Source organism: Talpa occidentalis, unplaced genomic scaffold, assembly GCF_014898055.3.
Source record: "Talpa occidentalis isolate TD23 unplaced genomic scaffold, MPIMG_talOcc4v2.1 talOcc4.2, whole genome shotgun sequence".
Lineage (NCBI taxonomy): Eukaryota > Metazoa > Chordata > Mammalia > Eulipotyphla > Talpidae > Talpa > Talpa occidentalis.
In genome coordinates, this window is record NW_023602073.1 from 106304751 (window position 1) to 106321142 (window position 16392).

Sequence of the window (16392 nt, forward strand, 5' to 3'; positions counted from 1 at the left end):
TATCATCAGTGCTATACATATTAATTTGAATGTAATTACTTTTATAATCTTAAAAAGAAATTCATTGAGTACCATAGACATCATTGTAAGTATACAAAAACTATTTAAGAATGTAGGATTATAAACACAAATCATATATTCAAATTCTGTTATCTTGTGCAAATTCCTTAATATATCTACGATTGAGTTCCTTATGTGTACAATGAGTTTTAAAAAGTTTCTGTTCAGTAATGCCACTGTGAGGATTCAGTGGTTATGAGTCACAAACTGCTTAAAATAGTAGTATCAAGCACATAATAAGAGACTGATGAATATCAGTCAGTAATCATCACATATAAGCCATTTCTCTGGAACCTAGAGTCTAGCTCCATCAATATGTATCTAAATATTAGTGATAGTTGAAAACATTATTTTAGTAATTATATTCTCTAATAGCAAAGAACTGTGATACTCAAAGTGGGCATGTACATCAGTATCATTGTTGATCTCTTTAAATTTTTAAATAATTAAAATGCACACATGACCAAACAAATAAAACTTGGACATCACCAAAAACCTATTGAAGAGAAGTTGTAGATATCTGGTCCAAGCCTATATGAATTAAAAAATGTCTTACATGATATTGATAAGCACTCCTTATTAAGAAGAAATGTTGAGGAAGTATTATAGCTGAAAGAAAATAACTATCACCATGGACAGAGAATTGTGACTTCAATAAAATTAGAATTTTATAGTTTTGCTTCTGCAAGGTTAGAATAATGAATCTTTACAAACAGGGTTGTTGTGATAATTAATGGAGATAATATACAGAGAATACTCAGTTTATTTCTAGTACTTAATGATGGCCATTATCATTTTTTTCTTACACATTTTAACAAAATAATATAAAAAGAGAATGTGGCTTATTAATAAGAGATGATAATATAATTTTGAATCATATTTAAATGAGATATTTAATTTTGGTGGAATTTTAAACTCTACTTTTAGGACCATTAGACCAAATTCTTTAAAATAAAAAAAATACCACCCATTTTCATGAAGGTCTGAGTACAATTTCAAAAAATGGATTTCTGCTGCTGACTAGCACACGTAAATAGAGTGCCCTTGTGAATTGAAAGACATTCAAACATGCTTATCATAAGTCTGCAACTGCATACAGATCAACACCCCTCACTCATTAACATACATGCCTCTTGGTTGAGCATTCATTTGCATGCTCTTCGAAAAGCTTTTTTTTCCCTCACTGTTCAAACAGCCAATGACCTCTATAATCAACAAGAAAATTAGAAGCAGGTGGGAACTTATTTTTAATGATGTTGAAACTAAATTGTTAACTTAAATCTGAACTTTTTTCTTGTAGTACTGTTTTAATGCCTGACAAATATTAATTATGTGAAGTTAGACAAAGAATTTGACTTTCTCATTTTCTCTAGCAAGCTCCACACCTAACTCTTTGCTTTCATATTGAAATCATGTGTTGAAAATATTTCTTCTGTATCAGTCTTCCACTTTCTCCTGGAGTCTCCAGTTTACAAAACATAATTTTGGAATTTAGCTAATGTTCCAGCAATCTTTACAAATTTACCTACATTAGTATAAAGGAAACTGATTGAGGACATTTCCTGTAGGACTGTAAGCATTTATTTTAATAAGTGTGTATTAGTGGATCAGAAACAGTTTCAGCATCATAAAGGGTAAGTAGCAGCATTATTTTCTGTCCTTTTTGCTTTAGAATCTACTGAATCATATTTACTTGAAATAACCAGGTTACCCTGAGAAATCACCAAACATTTTTGTTTCAGCTTTTTATTTCAAGAGTCTAATGAACTAAATAATAAAGAATGCCAACTGCAGTCATACCTAAAAAACCTACAGGCAAATTACATGATTTGTGAACCTACAGTAAATTTAAACTCAGTGGAGTTTCGCTACACTATTTAACATAGATCTATTCTATGATCTCCAATACCCAAGAAAAATAAGAAATCAAAGTCATCTCAACATGTATTACCTAAATCTTTTGAAATTAAAGGAAAATGACTCTGTATTAATCCGGTTTTAGATTTGCCACACTCCCTCTTGTTACTTTTAAGCAATTTTGTATTCATTATACTTATATTTCAACTTTTCTATTTAACTATTACAATTACCATTTGAATGAAAAATTTACTATTATTATTACAAAGATTAACTCTACAGAAATAAAACAACTACATATTTGTACTAAAAAAAACCTATTTTGGAAAAAGAATCATAAAATTTTCAGCTTTCATTTAAAATAATCAATAATGATTTGCCCATAAGAATTTGTACTAGTCTCTAAAACTATCGTGACCATTAATACTTTGTCAAATGGACGGATTATGTTCAGTTACCATCACATTGTTCAGTATTGTTTTAAAGATCTGTACCTACATATAACATTTAAAACATATACATACCACAAAAGCTTTTATAGGTAATGTATTGAACATTTCTGAACAATAAACTTATTCATATTTTATGTTAGATTTATATACTGCATAGTTTTCAAATAATCTAAGGGCCCTTAAAATGGAAAAAAAACATTAAAATATGTTTATTAATTACAATAAAAAGTCAAGATCATAAGAAAAAAAAGTTTAGAAAATCTGATTACCAAAATGGCTAACCTATATTTTCTATTGAGTTTAAAAAATCAATGAATCTTTTGACATCCTGATGAAAAAGCAAAAGAATATATGGGAAATCCTACCTAGGAAAATTAGGCAAATGAAAGACATATAAACAGGAATCCAAATTAGAAAAGAAGTAAAACCATCACTATTTGCAGATGACAGACATGATTATATATACAAAGAAAACTCTAAAAACGCCACTAAAATATTGTTAGCAGCAATCAATCAGTATAGGCTACAAAATCAATACGCAAAAATTGGTTGCATTCTTAAATACAAACAATGCTCTAAAAGATAAAGAAATGAAGAAAACAATCCTATCAAAAAGAACTTAACACCTAGCAATAAACTTAATAAGAAGGGCAAATAGCTGTACTAAGAAAACTGTAAGACATAGTAAAAAGAAATAGAAGACACAAAGATGTGGAAAGATATTCCCTGTTTGTAGGTTGGAATAAACAACATTGTTAAAATGGGTATCTCACCCCCCAAAATACTGATATTAAATGCAATCTACATTAATGATTCAATGCCATTATTCAAGCTAAAAAGCTAGTATTACTGAAATTATATGGAAACACAAATGATCCTGAATAGCCAGGTAATCCTGACAAAAATGGATGAAGTTATAATACTCCAGATGTCAAGCTATACTACAAAGCTACTGGTATTGGAATAAAAAAAAAAAAGACATACAGATCAATGAAAAATAATTGACTCCAGAAATAAACCCACACTTATATGAACACTTAAACTATGACAATGATCAAGAGTATATAATGGAGGGCCTCCCTGGTGGTACAGGCAGTTGAGGACAGTGCTGTGAAGCTGTCCTCAGCCTCTGCAGTGCAGGTTCGATCCCGGCTGGCCACAGAGATACCCACATGGCACGGCAGACCTCTCCTGTTTTGGCCACTGCTCCCCTCAGCAATGTATTTCAGTCAATCTGCCTGCTCTGTTCCCAACTCTGTCTCAGGTGAATCCTCTCACCCTCCCACACATCTGGCCGGTACCCCGGTTTTTGTATGCATGAATAAATAAATCTTTTTAAAAAAAGAAAGAAAAAAGGAGCATGTAAGCCTAAAAGATGATGGAAAATAGAAATGAAAGTCTCTTTAACAAATAGTATGGGGAAAACTGGACAACTACATACAAAAGAATGAACCTAGATAATGATCTCACAACTTACACAAAAGTTAACTCGGAATGGATTAAAGAGTTGGGGTTAGAACCTGAAGACATAAAATATATAGAAGAAAAAAAAGGCAAACACTCAGTAACATTGGTTGTAGTGATGTCTTTGAGAACTGGACTCCAACAAAATGATAAAATCAAAAACAAATGAGACTACATCAAACTAAAAAGTTTCTGTACAGGAAAAGAAAGTATCACAAAAAGGAAGACACCACACTGAATGGGAAAAAAATATTTGGACATTATACAACTGGCAAGATTTACAAAGGACCAATACAATTAAACAATAATAATAACAACAACAACCCAATCTAAAAAGACAGAAGAGCTAAGTAGGTACATGAAAAAATGTTCATCATCACTTATCATCAGGGAGATGCAAAACAAAACTACAGTGAGATCCCATCTCACCCCTATGAGAATGACCCACATCAAAAAGACCAGGCACAACAAATGTTGGTGAGGATGTGCAGATAAAGGAACCCTTATATCCTGTTGGTAGGAATGTAGACTGTCCCGGCCCCTATGAAAAACAGCACGGAGGTTTCTCAAAACTGTAAAACTAAATCCATCATAAAATTCAGCAATTCAATTATTAGATATCTACCTCCCCCAAAAAACACAAAAAATACTAGTTGGAAGAGAGATACACACTTCTATTTTCATTGTAGTGCAACTTGTAATAGTCAAGTTATGGAAACAACCAAATGACAAAGGACAGATGAGCAAATTAAAAAGATATAGTATAGATACACAATGGAATTACTACTATATAATGTAATGTATAGCACACAACTAGGAAAAAAAAAAACAGATGAATTCTTGCCATTTGTAACAATATGGAAGGAACTGTAAGGCATTATTCTAAGTGAGATTAAGTCAGAAAGAACATAACAAGTACCAACTGATTTTACTCATATGTGGAATATAAAGAAATAGAACAGAAGAACAGTAGAAAACAAACCAAAACAAACCCTAGAAATGTGACTAGAATTTAGGCTACCAGAGTGGGAGTGTGGGGATGAGGAGAAAAGTGGGCAGGAGGCCCAGTGGATATGGAGGATTATGCGTTAGTGGTAAGTATGCTGTGGCAACAGACCTCTGAAGAGATGTGAAAATATACTTGTAAATCATACTCAGTGTTGGAAGCTAACTTTATCTCATGAGAAAATAATAAAATTTTAGATGCAAATTTACATGCAATCTAAAAATATTTATTAAATAAATAAATAACACTTTGTTCCATAAAAATAATGAAGGAAATCACATTGTTCTCAATCTGGATAAACAAAATAATCAAGAAAATAGAATTTAGAATATATATTGAATATAATGATTATTTAGTCAGTATAGCATTTCATAGTCCTTTGCTGAGGTCTTAATTTTTTCGTGATCCTATGCCTCTGGACCCTGATCTTCATAACCCTGTCAGGTGTTGTTCCCATACTGCACCCACCGCTGTAGTGCTCTAAAGGAAGGATACTGAAGAACACTGGGGGAGAAAGAGGGAAAGAAACCAGGAGAAGGAGGCCCTTTGGTTCTTGGTGTGTACATTTCTACGAGGTGGATCCCAGATCTCTCATAAAGAAATTCCTAGGTTGCAGACAAGACATATCAAAGGGACAGAGAAAGACTGACAACTTTTCTAAATTAACACTTTTAAGAAAAGGGAGGTCAAGGACTTATAGTCAGTTTTGGCTACAACAAACAGAAATTCTTGGGGCATTATTGAACTATTTTAGGCAAGTATTTTAAGGGGCCTGGGTTTGTAATCTTCGGACATGACCTTGAGCTGATACAAATCATGCCAATGTTTGTTCAAGTCTCTTAGTGTGAAGGGTTTAGGAAATCACTTGTTCTCAGAGTTTGCTTTTCTTCTAAATCAAGTTTCTCTTAGCCAAGGAAAGGGCTCACTAGAGAGAAGAGGCCTGACTACAATTTGGTCAAGGAGAGAGTCTTTGTCACCGTATAAAAAGGTGAGGACTAATTCTCTATGTTCATAAACAGGATCTACTGTTCTGGGAATTATATTTGTAGCACATTTCTTATAGCATAGGTAGCTTCTACTTTGGATAAGGAAATTCTTTTCTTGGTGTCCTGAAAGGCCATTCACCTTAGACTAGGGAAAGTATTTTACTTTAAACATATGTATACACTTTTTTCAACAGAAAGAAAAAAAAATTAAATTAATGGTCTCTTTATACCAGCCTAGTATTATCTTTTGGCACCTTATTCAATGTCATGTTATCTGTATGTGATATTCAATGATAAGGACAATTTTAATTAGGTTTTAGTGAACACATTAAAGCTATTTTAAAATAACATTTAGCACTGTATTTTTTTATGTTCACAAAACAAAAAAGAAAAGTATAATGCATTTATAGTGAACACTATAAAATTTTCAAGTAGAGTGCACAAAAAGAAAAAAAAAAACAAATAATGTATTGTGTATTACAAGAAAGAATACCATAATACAAGCATACACTTTTAAAACGATGGGCAAGCAGTTAATCACAATATATACTTGATGGAAATCTGAGCCACTTTCCAAGCCCTTTATAATACTTCTTTGGGAGTACCCTGAAAAAAAGAATAATGTAGCAAACATCTGGTGGAACATTCAACAACAGTTCTGTTAAACAACATGAAACAAAAGTTAACTTTTCAAATTTTGTTTTCTAAGCCATAATTGCACACCTCATGCTGACAAATTAAGAAGCAAACAAGTCTATTCACATTTAAATAATAAGTGCTGAAACTCTAAATGTCAAGCACTTCTCTATGAAACACTCCTCAGTTTGCAATTGCATATGTCAACTCACATATGTTTAGGGTAAAATACAATAGGTAAGCATGACAGGAGACCAATGCACAAATGTTTACATTTGCATTGTAAGACCTTCTACAGTTATGAAAAATGGTTCAAGATACAGAGACAGAAATTTTGGTTTTTAAAAAGTCTTCAATTATATAATTTCTATGACAATAGGTCTCAAAACTTCCAATGAAAGAAAATAAAAAGGAAGCCCAATATGAATGAATACAGGGTTAAAATATTTGCAAAGCACATATATTAGAAAATATCTACATCCAAAATGGTATAGCATTTCATATCAATAAGAATAACTATAATAAACAAGACAGAAAATATCAAATATTGGCACGCTTATAAAGTAATGAAAATATTCATATAATGTTGGTGGGAATGTAAATGGTACCGTAACATTAGATAACAGTTCAGCAACTCTCAAAAAGTGAAAGATAAATCTATCAGTAAGTCCAGCAATTCTACTCCTAGGTAACTCTCTTAAGATAAATGAAAACATACATTCATTCAGCATCTCCACAGAAATTAGGTCTCAGGTAAGGTTCATTGCAGCACTATTCATAACAGCCCATAACGCAAAGCAACCTAAATGTCAATGAACTGTTTAAGGAAGGAATTGTAAATGAGCATGAAGTGTCTTATGGGGAAGCAAAATGAAGATGTTCTAAAATTGGCTTATGATAATGGTTGTATCACCTGGTAAAGTTACTAAAAACATTGAATTTTAAACTTGAAATTATTTTTAAAAATCAAAGAAATGTGCAGAAGAGCAAAATAGTTACTTTGCCAAAGAAAATATACAGATGACCAACAGGTACATGAAAAAATGTTCATTATCACTTATCCTCATGGAAATGAAAAAAAAATCACAATGAGATACCATGTCACACCTATGAGAATGACCCTTATCAAAAAGAACAGAAACAACAAGTATTTTTGAGGGTGTGAAGAAAAAGGAATGCTCATACACTGTTAGTAGGAATGTAGACTGGCCCAGCTCTTAAGGAAGACAGCCTGGAAGCTTCTCAAAACATTAAAAATAGGTCTACTATATGACTGAGCAATTTTCCTAAGCATCTACCCCAAAAATAATTTGAATATATGCACTCCTATGTTCATTGTAACACTGTTTACAATAATCAAGTTAGAGAAACTACCTAAGTACCCAAAAACACATAAATGGATTAGGAAGATGTGGTATATATACACAATGGAATACTACACAGCTATAAAATATGAACTCTTACCATTTGGGAACATGGATTACTCAAGGGGATTATACTAAATAAAATAAATCCAAAAGAGAAAATTGAGAACCAAGTGGTTTCACTCATATAGAGAAACAAACAAAATCAAACCAAAAACAAACAACAGCAATCTGACTATAGAATTGAGGAGTCAGGGATGGTGGAGAGCAAAGTGGGGCAGAGAGCCAAGAGACTATAGTGGAGGACTATGGGTGTGTGCAGTGTGATAACATTCATCTGAATAGGTATGATCTTATACATCTGAATCATATACAATATTATAAACCAATGTTACTTCAATTAAAGTTGACAGATAGAAAGGAAAAAGGAGCATGTAAGCCTAAAATATGATGGAAAATAGGGAGTATAGATAATGGAAATGGAAAATTGGAAAGAAGAGCTCCTTATAAAACATTATTTCAGAGTATATCAAGTTAGTTGTCAGACCTGGCGGACAATATATTATAAATAGGAGCCAAACAATCTCCAACATAAGCACAGATATAGAGGTGATAATCTTCTAGATATGAGTTTAAAATATAATCACATGGTAGTAATACCTGATAGAGGTATTATCATAATGTAAGTCAGTTCAAGAGACCTTCAATATTCACTTTCTAACATAATGTTATTCTGAAAAAAGTAATTTTAAAGTCTCTTATTTATCTTTCAAATGCTCTTTCAGAAGCTATGACACTAATGTTATAAAAATGCTAAATTGGATTTTTGGCAGTGAACTTAATGTAGTATATGCACAGGATTATTCTCAAAAATGAATACCTGAAACTTATATGCATGTTAGAATGCTTTACTTTATTAACAAAAAGACTGACTCATAGGTGACCACTTAAACAGTGCTATAAGAAAAGATACAAGCAAGGTCAAAGCACAAAATGTGTTATTAATTTTTTTTAAAAAAAGAAGTTTGCTGCACATGCTAGATTTTTCACCTCTCTTTTATTTGGTGCTGTCACTGAATAAAGACTAGCAGATGTCAATTTGTTACTCAATTAGAGTTCCCTGCTTATATCCTGTTCTTCCAGATCATCCCAATGCCCCTACAGGATGGCGATGTGCTTTGCCAAAAGATAACAAGTCTTCCCTGGGTGTCAGTGAAATTGATCCTGAGCCAGTTTTCATGAGTTGAATATAAAATTGGTTATTCACATGTATGCATTGTCCCTAATCTAACTACAACCATCTAGAATTAAATATGAAATGTAACACACTTTTATGCAGCCTAGGTTTATTTCATATTGCATAAATCATCTGAAAATTAACAAACCAGAGGCTTTTTAAAAATTATTTTATTTAAAAAATATTTTTTGTTATTATAAAGTAGGTAACCATCAGGAGAGACTTGTGATATTTATTGACTGTCAATATTTTCAAGTACTACCTAACACAGAATGGCAACCAGTATTTTTAAACTGAAGGGAAGACATTGGGGCATAACAGAAAAGTACCCATTTTAGAGACAAACATATGTATCCAAAGCCTGGCTTTATCATTCACTGTTTTTATGAACCAAAACAAAGTATCTTTACTCAGAGTTTTAGTGACATTCAAGAACAATGTACAGAACAGTTTTTGGCTTCCAGAGGCCATGTTATAGGTAAACTTCTTGTCCATTTTTCTGTATAAAACATAGCCTACAATAATGCAAATGTATCTATTCTTAAAGATCTTACAAAAAAATGAAGGCGTAGGTGGTTGAGCACAGCATTGTGAAGCTGTCCACAGCCTCTGCAGTGTGGGTTTGATCCTGGCAGGCTGGGGAGAAACCCACATGGTGCAGCAGACCTCTCCTGCTCACCCACTGCTCCCCTCAGCAATGTATTTTGGTCATTCTGCCTGTTCCACACTCTGTCTCTGTGAATCCTCTCACCCTCCCACACATCTGGTCTGTACCGCGGTTCTTGTATAAATAAATAAATCTTTATAAAAATAAAATAAAATAAAATGTATGCAACTTACATAATGACTATAAGAAAGTAGTCATAAAGAAATGAATTAGTCCCAACACAAAGATACCAAATAGATCCACACAGAATTAGGTCAAACCATCTAATAAACACACTTACCCAATGAAAAATACAGTCAAATATAGACTTCATATATTTTCAGGGAAAATAATCTGATAACTAAATATAACCACAGCTATGAAAACTGACATTTACCAAAAGCCTACTCTACATAAAACAACGTTAGTGCATTTAGTCTTTGCAACAAAATTATCAGTACACACTATCATCATTCTCTAGCACAGATGGTGGGAGGGGGAACAAGACAAGAAAACACTTAAACAAACAAAGCCCTGAAGCAAGTTGCTCAAGGTAACTGGGCTAACTAAGGGAGACAGTGGGAGAGTTTGCACAAAGGACAGTAGATATAGTCACTCCTGACTATTCCAAAGGCAATCCAGATGTAGTCTCCAACTGTAAAACCTTGAATAGCAAGTAGACTATATTTTCAGACATTCTTCCCAATAATTATTATAATCATAAGGGTGGTTGAGCTTACCAGCAATTGAATCTAAAGAAGCTGAATTTATTGTTGTTGTTTTTTTTGAGTAACGTAACCTAAGGATCTGGCAAAAGTTGTTTCAGACTATTTTCCAGAAAAGATGGTGATGTCTAATTTGCCTGACATTGGCTTCATCCAACCCCTTTTTTCCAAGTGAAAACTTAATGAAAATAAGGAAACAAAAGTCATAGTTCAAAATCCCTTGAACAAGCCATGATGTTTTGTGGATACCAGAGGAGATGAATGGTTATGAGGCAGAATCATAAACCCCAGACTTGAGGAAAACTATAAATGAGTTCTACTCTTCCCACCTGTAAACCTTCACTCAGGTTTCTGGTAGATTTACTGTCAGAAAGGAGCTGTGTGCTGTAATCAGAACTGTTTCAATATCCTTTCTTCTAATTAGTTATCTTCTCATCTATGACAACTCCAGGTTCTTATTTCTTAGCAGTGCCACAGATTAAGGAGCAGCATCAGACAGAAAAATGCACACTGTACTGAAAGTTGAGCTAAATAATTAGAAGGAGCTAGAGAATGGAAGGCCATTAGGTGCTGTGAACTTTCAGAATTTTTGCACACCTTCTGACAACCAGCACAGCTTGCATCAAATTTTCCAGGGATATATTCCCTTCAGCATAATCAGAGAAGCAGACAGCAAGAACAGAAACACTGTCCTTGTAGATTCACTCTGTGCACATCAGCAGGCATCAGCATAAGATCTGAGAAAAGGACTCGAAAGAATGCAGGTGAAAAGCGAGGGGCAGGAGAACACAGCGGCACTGCTCCTGGGGAAGCACAAGGCCTGGACTAACCTCTTCTCATTAAAAGATGAGTGAAAAGAAAAGAATAGCATGGGGTCCATGAAAAAATTTGGAAAAACAAAACAGGGAGTAATGTGTCCAGACTACAGAACACACTTTATAGATTTCACAACAAAAATATACTTTAGAAAGCATATCTCTTTTTTTCAACAAGCATAAATACAGGGCATAGAATCCAAATGGTTTTTGGTTAGTAGCTTATCTTGAAAATTCTCAGGAAAATGTAGTAAATAGCAAAATACAACATAAAAATCTCTAACTGGCAAGTTAGAGTTAGATTTAGTAAGGATGAAATCTGCAAAACATTAGCAGTAATTATTAGGGAGGTGAGTTAAACAGACTAAGGGGAAAAAAAATCAGTTTTAGTGTAGTGTTATTTCAGCTTTGTTTCACAGTATGGAGACAGCCAAAACAATCTGCACAAGACACAAAGGTGGTGCTTGTTTATAAGATGAAAATGAGAATACAGAGGAAACAAAATAATTGTAAAAATGAAACAATAACAGAACAGAGCCATGTATGATCATTGTGTGAAATGGTAGCTTTTCAATTATTTAAATTATTAATCAGCCTCATTCTCTAATTGCACTTTCCAAGACATAATGATGCCTGAATGCATGAGGAACTACTCTTTTTGTGGTAATTAAAAAGCAGTTTTCTAGATAGGAAACTAACAATTATAAGAATATGCTAATTTTCAGAGAAGAAAGTTTTAAAATATGTTTCTAAGAGTTCTTTATCATGCAAAGATATTAATAAAAATTCCATTTTCCTAATTGCAAGATTATTTTTAATCAATATGAAAATGGAGGGCACAACGTATGGTGATTTTCTATAACGTTGACTTTTTTTCAGGCAATTCATTAGTCAGAAAACTCTTGTATGAAATACAATATTCAAATACTCACCCAATGGCATGTTTATATACCAGTAAGTGACTGATCATTTCAATTTGATCTGTTGTTTGATTTTTTTTCTCTTAACTAGCAAAGAGATGAACAGACTATGTCAGAGATTTCTAAAGAATTAAATGTATGTGTTTAGAAAATTGGTGTTTTATAATTTCCATCTCTTCATATTAGCAGATTTTCCTTCCTTACCCATAACAAAGTGGCTTTTTTGAAAATCCTTAAAAATGTGTTGAACTCTATATAACTATATATCAAGGATTGACAAACTCTTGACAAGGACCTCCTTTAGGACTAGACACTACAGAGAATCATCCTTTACCAGGGGCATCCAAAATCCCTTGGCCCCACTTTTGTGGTCTCTTTGTCAAAGATATCCTTGCTATTCTGAACATGTGAGCCCATGGAATCATCTAGCCTCTCCTTTGGATGAAGTCTAAAACTTCAACACTATTGACTGGCTCACATGAGATTACCCAGGAGAGCTGTTTTTTTTATCGTTCTCTAGGCACCAGCTGCCCTAAATTTTTACTTCTTTGTTAGGTTCATTTTTCTCTTCTCAAGCTTCAAATGTGTTTCATAACATATCAATCTTGCTAAAAATCTCTTTTCTTTGCTAACCCCTATGTATTCTGTATGTCTCACCTTAAATGTTACGTCCCTAGGAAATCTCTCAGAAACTCAAAAACTGAGCTTGTTACTTCTTCTGTGAATTTCTATATCCTTCTCCTAAAACACCACTTATCACATGGTACAGTACATTTATGTCTCCCCACCAGATTTTAAATGTACCTCATGCATGATTATGTGGTTATTATTAAAGAACTACGCATCTAGAAAGTACATCTATAGAAGGAAAAGGTAAAACTATAGTTTTAAAATGTACATTTTTGTTTCAATTATGTATTACATTAAGAACTATAAGAATATAATTTTTGTCAAAGCATCAAAACCATCTGAAATCTATTTGATTGCTTCTAAGATATTTATCTAAAAGAGAGCAATAAAAATAAAGTTCACAAATCATAACCTCCCTTTCTGTGAATGAGATACTAATTCACTGATTATTTCCTTGACTTCCTATTTCACTTAGTTTCCCAAATTCACTTTGGAATTATGACATCTACACTGGAAACTTTTGGGCTTCTTGCATTTAAGTAACCAGTCTGCCTTTGTAAACCCCTCATACACCTCAAGGATCTCATCTTAGAGGTATGAGTTTCCTCTAGAGCAAGCCCTCTTTTCCCTCAGATCCCAAATTTACAGTGGATTACCTACTCTGTGAGGGTTGTGGAAGCATGTTGATCATATCATCCTCCCTTTGCTTACTCTCCCATTTATCTCAATAACAGAGGATTACATGTGTGTGCATGATGATTAAGAAAGTGGGAGATCAAAAGTAACTGGCTGGCTGGCAATACAATAAAACTTGGAGGCCTTATATCTAAAAAGCTTATGCTCTTCATTTTTAGCTTCTCCCTAAAAATAATGAAGGTGATTGATAACATTTGAGAAAGGAATAGAAAATTCTGGTCAATGTCTCAAGTTATAAATGCTCTATGTGCTAAATATGACCATAAATATAAAAGAAAATCAAGAGTAAAAATTCACATGTGTTATACTACTGATTAATATTTGGCCTCTATTCATTTCAAGCATATTGTTAGAACACAATGAATTTAACAGAAAGGCATGGCTATCAGATTATTTGGGGTTTTAATGTTAAAGGTTATCTATTCTCCTAAGCAAAAGAGTATAGCTATATACTTAAGCCCAACTTCTCTAAAGCTTTTTTTAATTTTATTTACTGTTGGTAGAAGAACTAGAGTGCATACCAGAGGTTCAGAGGAGTGAGAGGATTCACCAGAGACAGAATGGGAAGCAGAAAAGGTGGATTTACTGAAATACACTGCTAAGGGGAGCTGTGAATGAGATGAGAGAGGTCTGCTCTGCCATATGTGGGTTAGTTCCCTGGCCTGGGATCAAACTCAGGCCATAGCCATAGCAGTGATATTGCTGAATCTTAACACCGAGGTCACCAGGGAGGCCCTTCTCTGAAGTGTTATAAAGAAAACCCAAACAGGGCCTCCCAGGTGGCACAGCGGGTTGAACGCCACATGTGAAGCTGTCCACAGCCTCTGCAGCACGGGTTCAATTACAGGCCAGCCAGGGAGAAACCCACATGGCATGGCAGCCCTCTCCTGCCTCGCCCACTGCTCCCCTCAGCAGTGTCTTTTGTCTGTCTGCCGGTTCTGCTCCCCGCTCTGTCTCTGGTGAATCCTCTGACCTGTACCCCAGTTCTTGTATAAAAAAATCTTTCCAAAAAAAACCCAAACAACTAGAAATAAAACATCTGGTTTTGCTTCATCAGCCTTAGGAGAATTGGAACAATAGAAATTATTTGCTGTAACATGAACAGGGAGTGGGGAAGGACTACAGTGACCAGACCATCAGATAATGTATGGGGCTGCTGAATATTGTCTACAGACAGTAGACAGTAATTTGGCTTTAATTGGCTGCATACTGTCTACAGAACTGAAAGGCTGTACCATGCCCTCAACACATACTTAATTGCAGCACCTACTGGCAGGAGACCTAAAGCACATCAGTTCTGGAAGAAATGTAATTCCCCCAAATTATCCTGCTATGAGGCCAGGGGTAAAAAAGTAAATGGGGACAGAGAGGTTTTCCACATAAAAAAAAAAAACTCATTGTGTATTCTTCCCATTTAATAGTATTCTTTTCCTTATTTAAGAGCCTGAGTTAAGTCTTCATCTCATTTTTGAAAAGATTTATTTATTTATACATACAAGAATTGGGTACAGGCCAGAGTTGTGGAGGGGGTGAGAGGATTCACCAGAGATAGAGTGGGGAACAGAGCAGGCGGATTGACTGAAAATACATGCTGAGGGGAGCAGCAAGCATGTCAGGAGAGGTCAGCTGCACCATGTGGGTACTCCCTGGCTGGGGATCGAACTCATGCTGTAGTGCCTGCAGCTAACCTCACAAGTTGAATCTTATCCCCTTGCACCACCAGAGAGGCCCTCCATCTCATTTTGCCCTGCCAGTGAGTGAGGGAGTGTGGGTGCTCACCCAGAGAAATATCCATCGGCATGTCACAATGATTGGAAAATATGTGCTAAAATAAAACACCCATAACAGTTGCACTACTTCAAAGAAAAATCTACTACTCACCATCATTTATGGAGTCGAAACAGAGAAGCTATGCACTTACATTACCATATAAACAAATAAAAGAAAAATGAAAACAAAGCACAGTACCAAGCAATACACACTAAATGTCTAATTGCTTTCCTGTCACCCATTTGTTTATATTGTGCTGAGTATATTGACAGGATAATAACTGAAGACTATGACAAACGTTTGAAATGCATACGATGACTTCAGATGCACTGCCAGAATAAAATAATCATTTCATGAGTCAGCCAATGTTTCCAACTTTAATTGACACCATAGATTTGCAATTATAGGCTTCTCTTTGGGTTTGCTTTCTATTTTTATTAAAGAAGAAATATCCTCCCCAAAATTTTGCATTAAGTAGGTATCGTTTTCTAAATCAGTTATTTGAGTGTTCATTCTGAAAAACCTAAACCTCTCTGACAATTTTTCTGTCTCAGAGAACATATTTTGCTTGTAGCATGAGGTAGTTGCTGCATGCTGTGCATCTTGGAAATGCAGCCCTGCCAGGAAAAGCCAAGGAGAGAGAGCTAGGAAGCATGGTGCTCCACCTGATTTATACTCACACTATCAAACCTGAGAATGATTTGTCTATGTGTAGCTCAGAGTTACAGAAAAAGTCTTTCTCAATTGCCCTTCAGACGAGAACAGCTATAGTAGCAGCCTCCTGATTCTGTTAGGGTATTTGTGACTCAGATGCAGTTTGTAGGGAGCTGTCCTCCATTCCACATCTCTACAGAAACCACTGATGTACAGTATCAAAAAAAAGCATACTTTACTTTTTCAAGTGGGAGAAGTCTATTCTTTTTATTTCATTATGGTAGGAAAAAAGAACTGTGATAGAAATATTAAAAATATACTACACATGATTTCAAGCAGATTGGACGCATTTTTCACAAGTAACTCTACAGTACTGAAATGAAATCCAAAACATTAATGCACAATATGATTATGTTAAGTGGAATATATGTATAAAATGAAAGGAGAAAGCCAAGGAAATCAATAACTCCAGGA